Below are 14,767 nucleotides of genomic sequence, written 5' to 3' on the forward strand. Positions count from 1 at the left end.
CTTGATCTTGAGTAACGCTATCCTTTTAATAGAGGCTCCTCGTTAATGTAAAGCAATAGCTTACCATCTATGGACTGAATCAGGTGATCCTGTGGGGACGTATGAAGAGATCTAAACATTAATCAATAGCTCTGTAAAAGATGTGCAAAAAGTACATTGACCTATCCTATTTTGAAAGTTTAATCTTAAAATGAAGAATTGTCATCTAATAGTCATACCTATCAGAAACAGAAATCGTTCAAACTTCCCTGACACTTGTCAACTTACCTAAGTTGAATTTATTTGACAAGAATTGGTGCAGGTGCCACTGCTGATTTTGTAAATTAAATAATTTCTTAAATGTGGGATTTTCTTTCCCCACATTAAATACATTTATTCATTTTATTTGGAGCTTTTTGTCCTTCTATTCATGTAGCGGGGTAAGTCTGTGTCTTTAAGTGACCCGTGTTCAAATCCCAGTCGTGTGAGTCTGCGTGTAAATTGTTTGGACTTGCTGTGGTGACCTCTGAATAAGAGAGCAGCTGAAAGGACTGCATCCATCCATTTTTTTTTTACCTTTTGAGTGTAAGGTTATGCAACAAAACTTGAGTTTATCTTATAAACTCTAATACTTTATACCCATATTCACCAGCTGTGCCAATAAATCTGGCAGCGATGTGAAATGCCCATGAAATACAAGACTTGCAATTGTGCTGAGAGGCTCAATAACCACACTAACCACACACAACCTGTGTAATAAAAACAGTTTGATTGGGTATCTCTGGAGATATTTCTTCAAAAGATGCCATTAAACATAACTCTCCTTTAAAGTAGAGACTTTCTACGAACCAACTTATCATACTTCTTGAATTATTGCAGGGAAATAGAACAACTGATTTTGTTGTTATACTCCATCACATTAAAAAAGATTATAATTGTTTTCCTATTTCTAGATGTCTTTTGTGACCTCTGTGATTAAAATTTGATGACTTATTTAAAGACAAAACTCTTTCCGCAGGCTTTTAGCACAAACCTGTTTGCGGGGAAGCGGAATACATCCTTAACTCACTGCTGCGCCCAAAGAAATCCCTTTTTCTGCTAAACAGAGATAAAATTTCAGAGTTAGGTTATTTGTGTGCTAATCTTGTTAATGTTAAGGCTATAATATTAGATTTTTAGCAGTACAGACTGGAAATGGATTTATGGACAGCACTTCAGGCACTGCTTCATGCTCACTACCATCCGTCCATCTTTCCATCCATCCATTAGTAATCATCCTTCCATCCCTGCTGAACCAGAAGATGCAAATTTAATTCAAAAAGACCTGGGATGTGATCCAAATGCTACAGTCTCTCTTGCTAACAACCCTCTACGTTGCAGAAAGAGCAGGAAAGAATCAAGGACTGGGAACCACATTAGAACTGCATGCCTATGTATGACTTGAGGCTAAAGCATGAACCTTAGTTTGGAAATTTTTTTCATGATGTCGCCTTGTTGCATTTTCCCGGGAGGCTTTTCGCTGAAAAGTAGTACATTACAACAGTGACAAGTCCAAACAAGAAATTAGCAATTTCAACAGTAAGGTTTGTTTCTAGTATTTATGACTCATGACATAAAAAGCAACAACAATGGTCTCTTGCTGTGTGGTTTTAAAATGAACTTAACAGACGTTGGCGTACTTCAGGACGCTAAAGCTAGCCATCAACGCTAGCAGCAGGGCAGGGTTTCTTTTGAAGCAAATGGCTTGATAACGTTTTTTTTTTTTTAAAACTGTTTCAGTTAGTTTTCACTGGTTTGAGTGATACCCTAAAATCAGCTGAGGCAACATCTGTTTGCAGACTCTGTCTTTTGTCCGCCTGCGTTAGCTGTCTATGTGTCATTTGTTCAGTTGCTCTTTCTGTTTCACACAAAGGGAAGGCTTCAGCAGCGGAGTGCCAGGCAGCGCTGACCTCTCACTTTCTACCTCTTTGTCATACTCACATGCACATACAAATACACCCTTTGCTAGACACTGCCAGTCTCTCCTTCAATAAAAAAAGGCCTTTATGCACCATGAAGCTTAACGGCACCGACAGAAACACACGTTTCCTTGTCTCGACCTGAGTCCAGCAAGATTTTAAAATGTTCCAAGCTGTTTATTCAAGAATCAGCTATTCTTATTTGCTATTAAATTCACCAGAATTTGACTGTGTCCCGACAACTAAGTTGATTTAGGTGCGCACACACACACACACATGCACACACACACACACATGCACGTGCATGCAGGCTCCACCAGGAAGCCACTTCAACGTTAACAGAGCGAAGTTGTACATCTACACTCCTGATGACAGCTGATAACCGCAACCGTGCACAGGCAGATCAAAACAAGCCTCCACGGCGGAGCCCACGCTCATGTACGGATATAAACAAACGTACGTACAGCAGGCGACCTGGGGATGAGGGCGTGACAGATCAAAGCGATAGTCCGTGTTCCTGACAGAGCAACAGGTGCTAGGGTGCTTTTATCTTTCACCTGGGAGGAACGTGTGCAGCTGTTTCTTCCTTGGTGTTCCCAAAAGCCTCTCTAGCTACTAAAAAAATAAATTCAGTGCTAAGCCAGTGTTCACTTTAATTACAATTTAAATTACATTTAAACAACACTGTAATATATAAACAGCAGTGCAATGCCTCCACTGTACATTTAGGGGTTTAAAGCACAATTTCAAATCTGCATCGAATGTGATTGTGTATATCGTGAGATTAAAATGTGTCTGTTTCTTTTTAAGTATAACAGGAGTTATTTTTGATCCATTTAGACACCATCGAAGTAATAAAGAGAAAATGAAGCGAGCTGTCAGCCAATCTGAAGCAGAATTCAACTCACTGTTTTTGCTTTGCACAGACATATCAGGTAAGTCACAGTGAAGAGAAGATGTATTACACTGCATTTTCTGGACCAGACACTATATTTAATGTTTCTTTTTAGAGCTTAACGTTTTTGTGATCATTTAGATTTGCTTTTCTCCTGAAAGTTAATGTTTTTTTTCCATCTGTTCTACTCATAAATTGCAGTAAAAATACTGCAGATTTTACATCAAGGGCATGCAAACGAAATGTTATATTTAAACTTAATGCAAGTACAGCTAAAATCAAGGAACTATCTTTGCCTTTGCCATTTTTTCACAAAAACCATAGAAGGAATTCATCGAAAACAGAGTTTGAGGCTATCTGTTATGGATCAGTATAGAAACATAGTCTGGATTGATTGTATGTTTCCATAAGTAAAATGGACGCTTTTGAATCTGTATTAGGAACAGAGAGGCATAAAATCCTAGCTGCTTGAGGTCCAGTGGGAAGTTTCCAGTCGTCTCATCTGCTGTTTGTTTGTCAGTTGTGTTTTTTGTCAAATCCAAATTCAGTGCATACAATCCATAAAGGGGCACAGCGTGGTCCTTTTTGTGTTGGTTTGGCAGGAACTGGAGATGTTTGGATGGCCTGTGGGTCTCTGACGGCACCATGGTGTTTCTGTGGGTGCTTGGGTAGGTTCTCATTCAGGGGCTTATTGGGGGGCCTATGCCTCCCAGGAATGCACCACTTGACTGGTCATTAGGTTGGGTGGTATTGGGCTCTTCCTTCCTTGGTCCTGCCGACTGTTGCTATGGGCTGGTGCCCGCTCAGCATGTTGTGAGTTTTGTTGTCTCTCCTGCTTGTTGCTGGGTGGTCTTGCTACCTGGAGTTGGTGCGGCCCCTGGGCTTTTAGGGGGGGCCGGGTCCTGAGTTTGGCCCGCTCCGTAGGAAACTAGCAGGGTTAGGGGAATCCGTGCCCGAAATCTCACCTTGTACCTCTTTGGCCAAGGGGCTCCACTGGCACCTTCCCTCTGTGACTGTCCTGGGACGATGCCTTGTATCTGTCTGACCTTCTGGAGCCCTGTCCACCTGTTCTTTGCTCTCTTTCTACCGTTTATTTAATAAGCCGGACCCATCGCTACCAAAAGTACCAATACCTGCTCTTATGACCATGTAATTTAACCTTCTCACTTACCTGTCTGCTGTGTTTCATGATGCCGTTTGTTCACTAATGTTTGCTAATAAACCTCTGAGGCCTTAAATGAACCGTTGCATTTATACTACATTCAAATTACACACAGCCACTCTGTTTACTAACCGGATGTCTTCAGATGTCTGCTGGTAATCCGGTTTGTGTTTCTCTATCACACAGAATATCAATGAAATACATTGAAGTTTTTTGTGACTGTAATGTAAGAAAATGTGAAAACATTCAGAGGGGTAAACACATTTGCAAGACACAGTAAATCTGACAAGAAAAGATGTATGCGCAAAAGCAACAACAAATTCAAATTATCTCTTGTATTATGTCTCTCAAATATGGTGGTGCGTTTCATCCTCTCTAACTTGGTCTTAAACAGTATATTCATCATATGTTTTGACAAAATATATGCAAAAACATGTTTAACACACAGTCATTTGAGGTATTTAGCATTAAAGAAAACTGATACTAAGCAGCTAAAATACTTGAAATGCTTTCCTTCAATCGTACGTACCATCGTAATGGTGGGAATTCAGATAAAACAGAGAAAAATACTGTTTTAGTTAGAAACTCTATTAGCAGGCTTTGGTGTCATTATAGTTCACAGTTCAGAGCCGTTCAGCAGATTTTAGCCTTGTTTTATCATCGTGAACACATCAACCCGGTTTTACGACAGTTCGACGTAAAATAATTTCGCCCCCTGTTTTTATCCTCAAAATTTTATGGCCTTCCTTTCAAAGGAAAACGTCACAAGCTACAAGTGTTCTGAAACACTCCAAAATGGGTCAGCAGCGTAACACTTTCTGTGTCCCTGCCCTGGATCCATTGTGCTCTCTCAGACGAAGGCCAGCTGCTCCAGTTTATAAAGAGAGGACGGCTGCTAAAGGTGTTCTGGCTTTCAGTTTAAATGATTTAACCCAGGCAGGATGTTGGACCAGGTTATCAGCCATGTGATTCATGCCTGAGACGACGTGAATCACAGGTTCGCAGACGTGAACTCACGATGTTAGACAAGCACTTTGATGCTCCAATTGTGGGCATTATGAAACTTTCCCATTGAGGACTAAATTACTCTAACTTCAACATCAAATAAAACCTGCCCCGTTTTTCCATACATTCACATGATACAGGCGGACATTTATTTGATTCTCATTTCCCTCTCAGAAAATTAAAGGATTTCTTTCCCCTTTTATTCCAGGATTGAAAGTTGTCTCGCCAATAGTGTACATTTATTTTAAAGTTTGTGGAAGAGGCTGATGCCAGCTTCTCTTAACCATTACTGCCATGTTTAAGTTTTCTAAATTTAAGTTGTACAAAATCAACACATGAGTGCAGGAGCAAAAACCTTGCAGAAATACTCACACCTCTATGAATTAATGAAATTTTTTTCATTTTACCACCAAAAACCTCAATGTGTTGACCTCAGTTTGACGAACATATATAGTGCCTGATTGTGTTCAGGGTTGTTGTTTTGCTGGAAGGGTAAGCTTTTCCCCAATTTTAAGTCTTCCCAGCCTTGAACATTGCCTTCCAGGATTGCCTTATATTAAGTTATAACCCTGTAACAGGTCCCTGTTGGAGAAAAGCATTCCCATAGCATGATGCTGCCACCACCTCTGGGCATACCTCTCTGAGCCCGGACCTTACTGACAAGCACACTCTCCTGTTTCTACTGCATTTAGCTCAATTAAACATCCGCGTTTGGTTTATGTGTTGTCCTCTCAGAAAGAATAAAGGGATTCCTCACCTGAATCTCAAAGCAGTTTGTTATCATTGTGGTTCATTGAGGAATTATACACCATTGGAAAATAGCTGTATCTCTATTTTAAAACAACCTTTGTTGTTGTTATTCTTCCTCTTCTCGAGATCTGGTGATTCATTATCTTTGCCACTCTGAATAACTGAGGTCAATACTGTCCCCATCAGAACCCTCAACTAAAATCTGGGCCGCGTGCAGACATCCATTGAGACCCCTGGCAGACTCACATGGACAGGTACAGATCCTGAATTTTGCGGTGCACAGGGTAGACTAGGATGTAAAAGTTAGGTCAATTTTAGTCTTATCTGCTTGCTGCATCCTGTGCACAGCTTTTTGTAAACTGCGAATGGAAACTTTTATGATTTTCTCTCAGCAACGGCTTTCTTTCTGCCGCTTTTCCCAAAGAAGGCAGACTGTCTACACAGTTGTTTATGCGTTAACTTGTTTTCCTACCTGAGGTGTGGATCTCTGCAGCTCCTCCAGAGTTATCACGGAGCTCTGTGTTGCTTCCTCGGCCTGTCGGTTTAGTTCAGGGTTCAGTAAACTTTACGGGGCAATGAATCCTTTTTGTACTTGCGCCTTCTGAGTAAAATCTGTTTAGAGCCACAACATCTACATTAGCCCCATCAGAAACACCCTGTAGCTCATAGTAACTAAGCTGTGTAGCTGACATTTTTGGTGAAATTAAAGAAAAATCTAATTTTGCTTTTAGGGTAAAATGTTTTGAGTAGTACGAGGCCACATTCTCCTTCCCATGATAAAACTTGATGACATTATTCATGCACATCATTTGCAGACACGTCTTGTGCAGTTGTTGTGGAAAACAGAAGGAAATGGGAGGAGGTACAAATGATTTCAGGGAACAGCGTCTGGTTCTGGAGGCAGGTTTGAGTTTCCTGGAGATATTCTGAACTGAGAGTCACAGAGCAGGCAGGCAGATGATTACCGAGGTCTCCTGAGGGGTCCGTCCCTGTGAACATGAGACTTTTTTTCTGTGAGAACAGAATTAAAGGAGATGAAGAGTCGGGGGATCTGGCCTTGCATCAAGGAAGCAGGCGTAAAGCCAACCTGGGAGGCACAAAGGAGCGTGACAGTACAGGAAGCATTCACAGAGACTATCATAGCAGGCTTGACTCTACCAAACAAGTTGATCATCAGGCATAGACTGGTTGACAGACAGCTCAATTAATCCCTAGAAGGCAGATGAGCACAACTGCAATAAGGTGAGAGCTGCAGGAGATGCTGGTGGAAGCGCTGCTGCACAGGTAGGCGCTCGAGCAGAACCACAACACACCCTAACAATCTGGGATTGTGAGATAATAAACCATTTTCCAATGTTGCAGTGGGAGTCTGCTGGAGATTGTTTGAAAAAGCTTCAGTAAACCGTTGAGTTTAAAGTCCTGTACCTTCAAGACTTTTCAAGAACTTCTTTCCAACATGACAGTTTTGTTTCACCACTGGTTCGTCTCAAGCCACAATAGTTGTCCTCAGGCAACTAACACTAGCCATGGGTGGTTTCCAGACCAAAAAAGCGACAAGAAAACAAACCAAAAGCAAACTCAAGTACTTTGAATTTTTTGTTTATGATGTGAAAGCAAATAAATGTACTGAAATGAGGCTAAGATCACCTTAGGAAGATTGCCAAAAAAAAGATATATTCTAAATAAGTCAAAGTAAGAAATGATCAGCTTTACTTTTAGCGTACCTTTATCATCACTCGCCATATTTAATCTCCTCTGCTCTCCTCTGCCCTGACACCCATGCCTACCATTTCAATTACTCCAGCAATAAATAAATAAATACAATGTCATATTTAATCTACTCCTCAGTCTGCAGGGAGAGGGGCCTCATTCATGTTAATTGCCTTCTAATGAGGACAGTTCTAACTATGAGTGAGAACATATGCAGGGAAAGATTGAGCTTCCTAACCAGCCTGCAGGGAGACACACTTGATCACAGGGAGGAGGTTAGGGATGTGAAGAGTGCAGTTTTGTGGTAATATCAGGTTCAATCTGCATAACTGGGCTCTAAATGGAGGCAGACTGGACTCTTTAGTGTCACTGTCTGGTAGGGGATTGTACTACACAGTCACAGTGCGCTTGTGTCCACAACATGAGCTGCTCGGATTCATTGCATAAATTCCACAAGTGCACACTCTTATGTGAGACTTCACAGAAGACGTACAGCTTCAGTCAGAGACATGACTCGCCTGGAAGGTTTTGGCTTCGGGCAAAAGAAAACACATGAAAGCGAGCCGAAAGAATGCAAACACAACAGAGAACGAGGGCTGAGGCCGAGCGCAGTCATTGAGGAGGGAAGTGACAGGTCCATTGTTGCAACACAAGATCTTTTAACAGACACCCACGCTCTTCAACCTGTAGAAAGACAGTTTGCTGTCATGAGAGTCATAACTGAAGTTGCTTTAAGCTCGAGTGCAGTTGTTATATACAAACCTAAAGGGAATTTATTACTCATGCTTTTAACTTCCTTTGCTAAAGTGGCTTTAATAGCTGCATTCATCGGGTTCATCTCAGCTAAAATCTTCACTTTTTTCATGCATGCGTGCTGAGCTGAGGATGGAAGCAAAGAAGTGTCTTTGGTGTCGGTTTCTAAACAGCCGTGGCGAGCAGCGGGGGTTCCAAGCTTAAATTACTCCTTCTGTTTTCAAAGAATGGAAAGGAGATTGTTCTCCTGTACCCGTAACTAACCTCTCATTGGTCACAGCTGCCATAACACTGAACTGTAGCATCAAGACTGACCCTACAACCAGGAAAAGCTGATGGTGGGATAATAAAAGGAGGTCAGAGGTTTGCAGCTACGCTTCTTAATTGTAACATTATTTTGGATTTTATAATAACGCCACACTGTTCAGCGTCGTCTCAAATCCACAGCTAGAGTGACTGGACTTATTTATTTTTATTTAACCTCTTTTCATGCACGTTGTCTCACTGAGAGCCAAGATCTCATTTACTTGGACACAACTTTATGCAATGGTCCTAAACCTTTGGTTTGCTAATCAGTATTGCGCCATATTTGAGTGGGAGAGTATTTGTCTGTGCCCACTGCTTGCTTTTAACAATTCATTTAAGTTTTGCAATAATTCATTAAAAGCTCAAAACACTGATAAGTGTATGTAAACTTCTGACCACAACTATCATTCATGCAACAAAAAAAAAGCAGAAAGAAGGTAGCGAGGATAAACATGTGCTTCACAACATGCAATGAATGCCTCACAATGTCAGATTTGGTATTTAATGTTCAGTCTGTTGAACGATACCCGGACCAGCAACAACAGCTATTAGTTTCACGCAGCTCATGAAAAAAACAAAAAACATGCGGCATGCTGTGGTGGCTGTAGTTGTAAGTCTGAAAGTAAAAGTGAGGAAGAAGTGAAGAGATGGAGATGACAGTGCAGAACCCAGAGAGCAGTTCCTCTGTTTGTACTGAAGCAGAAGGCCCTCTTGCATGCATGCAAACGCGCGCAGAAGCTACATCTGACAACCTGAGCTGAGTTTTGACAAGTCCTCCGACCTGCTGCAACTCGTCAGGTTGCACTAATTCTCACAGACATTCACAAATGAGGCAACACTAATGCCTGCTTGTTGACCTGTGAGATTTATGGAGCCAAATGTTTAACATAAGATGTTCTAGGTTGATATTATGACCTTTAGCCAAACGTCTAATGCTATTTTTCGCATTAAAATTCGTCCTTCTGAAGTTGATTGACAGTAGCCGACGGGAGGAGCGGAAAAAAAAAGACAGATTGCATGCAGAAGATGCAGAAGAGCACACATAAATACAAACATGCACATACATGTACTGCTATGTTCTTTGCATATTTTCCCTTGATGTATTCTGAGCCAGGCCTCACTCTTGAGCTTCCTCTTTTGCACAGTTTGTGTTGTTGTGCGGCTTTTGTGCTGTTTGTGACTTGCAAAACCACATTTAAAGTGCGGGTACATTTCCTGAACGTGCTCGTAGACAAATTTACGGCACAAAAAAAGCTGTTAATCTCAGGAAAAAGGCGTACTAGAAGCTGTGGTGCAGCGCGTTGCACAGCAGCCTCACAAATGCAAATGAGATTGATTTGTCTTCACCAGACAAAGCAAATGTAAATATGTTTGAAATGAAAATAGGAATGGTCTAAACCACTCCTTCATACGACCTAAATTTTGATTTTTCTTTCATCTTTCAAAGAAAAAAAATCTAGTTCTTGCTAGAAGTTGCTATTTTAAGCGCACTGTCACATCCTCTTTTGGTGCTAGAATGAAAAGATAATCCTGTAATTAGCAAAAGCATTACCGCTAAGGAAAGGTAAGTAGAGTTTTGGCATGACTTCAGTCATCACTGAAAAGTTGGTCTTGTGAAGGTTTTCATAATGTAAAGCTATTGGGAGTAACCCAAAGTACTGTAGAATTACAAAAGAGAGAAGAAACAAGCTTCCAGAAACTTTAAATCTGAAAAGGCTGCTGTGCATTTGCATTCAGTCGTTTTTACTGTGATGCCCTTGAATAAAATCTGGTGCAACCAGTTTTCTCATGAGTCACCTAATTAGCGAATAGAACACATCTCTGTGTAATTTCAGCATAAATCCAGCTGTTCTGTAAAGTTCTTGTTGGAGAACATTAGTGAAAAAGGTCAGGGAGACAGTTGTGGAGACGCTTATAGAAAGTTTAGGTTAGAAAAGAATCGCTCAAGCTTTGAACATCTTACAGTGCACTGTTCAATCCATTATATGGAAATGGAAAATTTATGGAACAACTAAAAACCTACCAAGATATGGTGTTAACTAGCAGGCAGGGAAAGAAAAGCATTAATCCGAGATGCAGGCGAGAGGCCAGTGATGGCTCTGGAGGAGCTGCAGGGATCCACAGCTCACAATAACATACACTCCACAAATCTATCTTTTATGGAAGAGTGGCAAGAAGAATACCATTGTTGAAAGAAAGTCATTAGAAGTCCAGCTAACAGTTGCTCAAAAGAGATGTAGGGGCCACAGCAAACGTGTGAAAGAAGGTGCTCTGGCCTTCATAGAAAATGCTGTGTGGTGGAAATCCAAAAGCGGAGATTTTTTGTCATAAACTGCAAGTATGATCACGTGTTAGGCGGTGAATACAATTGCCACACTTTCCAGATTGTTATTTGTAAAATATTTTTTGACATTTGTGTCAAAAACTTCACAATCAGACACTACTTTGTGTCAGTCTGCCATATAAAATCCAAATAAAATACATTAAAGTCTGTTGTGTCATGACCAGTGTGAGGATGTTCAAGCGGTAAGAATACCTTTCTAAAACACTGTATATGGACTGCATATGGATTATTCTTTGTCACACTGACTTAAGAACTATTTCAAAAAGTCTTTTATCTAACTCACTCCCCAAATTCTCCCAAAAATGACAAACCAAGCTGTTTAAGGCAGAACAGATTGAAGCTTTGATAGTGGTGTGTTTGAAGGAAGGAGAGTCGGTTTATTACAGAACGCCTTCCAAATCGGTGAGTAAAAGATTATCTTTCAGATAAAAAGATCAGAATCTTCCAAGTCTTACCGCTATAAGAGCTGTCATCTTGTAACTACATGTATGGCCATCATTATACAGTATTCGGAGCTCAAGTATTGCACTGCTGGTCTGAATATTTGGCTCTTGGTAAAGCTTCCTGGTTGTGTAAAATGAAACAGAAGGAAACAGAAGGAAATAGTCGAGCTGACTATTACTGAGTCAGCTCGACTATCTTTCAGAACTGCGGAGTGATTCACTCGGATACGTTCTGCTCTGTTTGACAGAAGGAAACTTCCTCATTCAGGAATTATTGCCAAAGCGGAGAGAGCATCTCAGTTTTTCAAGGTAAGTTTTAAAAAAAACTAATGGGTGGTCAAAGAACTCAAATAAATGTTGTCACCTAATTTTTTTTTAGGCTAGAATTACTTTTAAAAAAGCCATAATTTTTGAAGGTTAACAACAGAAGATTTTTACACAGGAAGAAAATGTTTGCTTTATCTAAATTCTTTGAGCCAAATGTCCAGCTTTTAGTGTTGTTTCCATAAAAGCTAGAATTAGCAAGCTGCTCCAGTCACTATAAAAATTATTTGCTGACTAAACTTGACTCAGTCTAGTCTACCTGTTGCTTTGACCGAGTTAAGTTAAATCAACTATACCTGTCGAGTTGATAACACTTGATACTTGATAGGTATCTTTGTTTTAACCAAACTTAGTCAAAGCAACAGGTACACTAGACTGAGTCAAGTTTAGTCGGCAAATGGGTTTTTACATAGCTGCTGTAAGGATTTTGAGAAGTAGCAGCTAGCATTAGCATTGGAACATGCTGAAATGTTAATTGAAGTTAAAAAAATAAACAGTTGGCATGTTAGCACTGCTACAGAAAGTATGAAAAGTATCAGTTTCAAATTCAAATGAATCATTACTTCCAGTTGTGGCATTATTGATCGTTATCCTATTTCATACGTCCCTATTTCATACAAATTATGAATATGATGAAACAGAATTACATGATTTTCGACAGAAAGATTTGATGATGCTTGTTCTTCAGATAAGAGTCACACCTTTTAACCCCAAAGCAGCAGGGGAACTTGCCTAAGAAACAGCGTGACTCCTTGGTCCACCATTGTGCGTTCAGGCTCAGTGGTAGCCACCTTCTGTTCTGGCTGATGGGTCGTATTAATCTCCAGCACTTCCATTGCTGCATTTGCCTTAGAGGTGCACAAGCAGATTCAGGCCAAGCAGTTGCAGATTATGCAAGAGACCCACTCCTTCACTGGCTCCAGGGATGGGTGCTAATTGCCAGCATGTCCAGCTGGTTTCTGACACGTCGATGAGGATCAACATGTGAATGCTGTAGTTGTTTCATGTAGGACAGCTCTGAGCCATGCCAGGGTTTACAACGCATGCTGTGCCTCCCCTCATTCATCTGCCACAAACATACAAGCTGGCATTCACAAAGGCAATGAGATTTTGTGTTTGAAACTTAAATATGTGGCTTAGAAATTGAAGCGTATAAGAAATGTGTTTAAAATTACCCTTTGAATCTGTTGAGACACATTCCTGCCTCCCATTGGAATTTCCCTCTTAACAAACACGCTCCTTTAATGCAAGTTTTGAGCTGTCATAAAGCTATAAATAACTTGGTTTTTTTTCAGGTTCATAGAGAAATGGCTGTATTGCTTGATTTAACTATATTTTTATTTTTAGATATTTTTTAAGTGATTAGATAAAGTATAGTCCACACAAGAACTATTTTCAACACATTTTATGCTTTATACAAGATGTCATGTGTATGGAGCTTTAGGCAGTGTGCTGATATCAGGAAAGGTCCCATGTTCTGAGAATCTGTATACGTAAAATAAATCACATTTGCAGACGTAACCTCTTCAAACAAGTGTTGCAAGGTTACGTCTTTGTCTACTGTGGAGGTACGATCTGCCCCCTGGCCCTCTAGTGTCAGCACTATATAACATTAGCAACATAGTTGTGTGCTGTCAAGGGAAAATATAAGTTGGCCAGTCAGCTTAATAGATAAGGACAAAGATTGCAACCAACATGCCAAGAGACACATTTTAAAGGACTGTTGTTTGTTATAATGCAATTTTCAATAAGCTGCAGGCTTTTTATGTCCATTTTAATTCCCCCCCCCAAATGTAAACCTCTACTGCTTTAGATTTTATTAAAATTAAGTTCTATTGGGACAATTTTCATTGTTTGAACATTGCAGCTTGCAGCAAAGTAAGTAAATGCAAGTTAAGAACGTTTATTTGTACGGTGCCATTCGTACAAAATGTAATTTAAAGTACTTTAGAGGAAAACAAAGGAGAAGAGGTAAGGACATTTACATTCAAATCAAGAGATATGTTAATAATAATAACGTGCAAGCATTTGACACAAAAAGCTACGCAGATAAGACACGATTGAACTGATAAAGTACATTCTGACCGTTATCGGTGAGCTGGAGTAAAAAGTAGTGTTGCACCGATGCCATTTTTTTGGCCCCGATACCGATACCCGATACCTGGCTGTGCAGTATTGGCCGATACCGATACCATCTGTTTGAAATTGATGTGTGAGTGTATTTATGAAGAACTGCATACTACTTAGGGTAGGAAAACTTTTTATTGCCTACCTGGAATGGGTGACAATAGTTCAATAAACTTTTGGCTCTCAAAAGCCACAATAGTGCAACATTCGTATAATGATAACATGTAAAAAAAAAAAAAAAAGAAAAGAAATTATAACATGTATAATAGTAGTGCAACAGTATGACAGTAAAATTACATTAATAATTGAATAATCTCTTTTAAACCCTGAGTTTTAGCTCTCAAATGCCAAAATAGTGCAACTTTCATGAACTTATATAACATGTATAATACTAGTCGGGAGAGAGAAGGCTGCGTTCAAGTGACATACAAACATCAAAATGGTATCGGTGCCCTATTTGTTGGTACTGGCCGATACCGATACCACCATTTTAGTGCTGGATAGGAGCTCCGTCCGATACTGGTATCGGTATCGGTGCAACACTAGTAAAAAGTAATGTTTTCCGTTTTGATGTAAATGAGGCAACAGTTTCTGCACATCTTAGGTTTTCAGGGAGCTTGTTCTAGAGCTTAGAAATGCTGCTTACCTTTGTTTACTTCTGGTGCTGGGAAGTGAACATGCCACTGATGACCTAAGGGATCTTCATGGTTCACACCTGACAAGCAACTCTGAAATGCATTTAGGTTCAAGAACATTGAGTGCTTTATAGACCAACAACAAGATTTTGAAATATATCCTTACAAACAGGGAGCCAGCACTGTGATTTATGGAAATTATGAAATATGGTCAATTTTCCTGGTATTGGTTAGGTGACAATGACAACGCTTTGAACAAAATATAGCTTCCCTGGAGAGAATGGCCTTCCATAATTTCTCAGACAGTCCATTAACTCATCCAGGAGATCAGAAAGGAACCAAGACAACCATCTAAAGCCCTGCTGGGATCATCTGG

Source organism: Fundulus heteroclitus, chromosome 17 (genome assembly GCF_011125445.2).
Source record: "Fundulus heteroclitus isolate FHET01 chromosome 17, MU-UCD_Fhet_4.1, whole genome shotgun sequence".
NCBI classification, from domain to species: Eukaryota; Metazoa; Chordata; class Actinopteri; order Cyprinodontiformes; family Fundulidae; genus Fundulus; species Fundulus heteroclitus.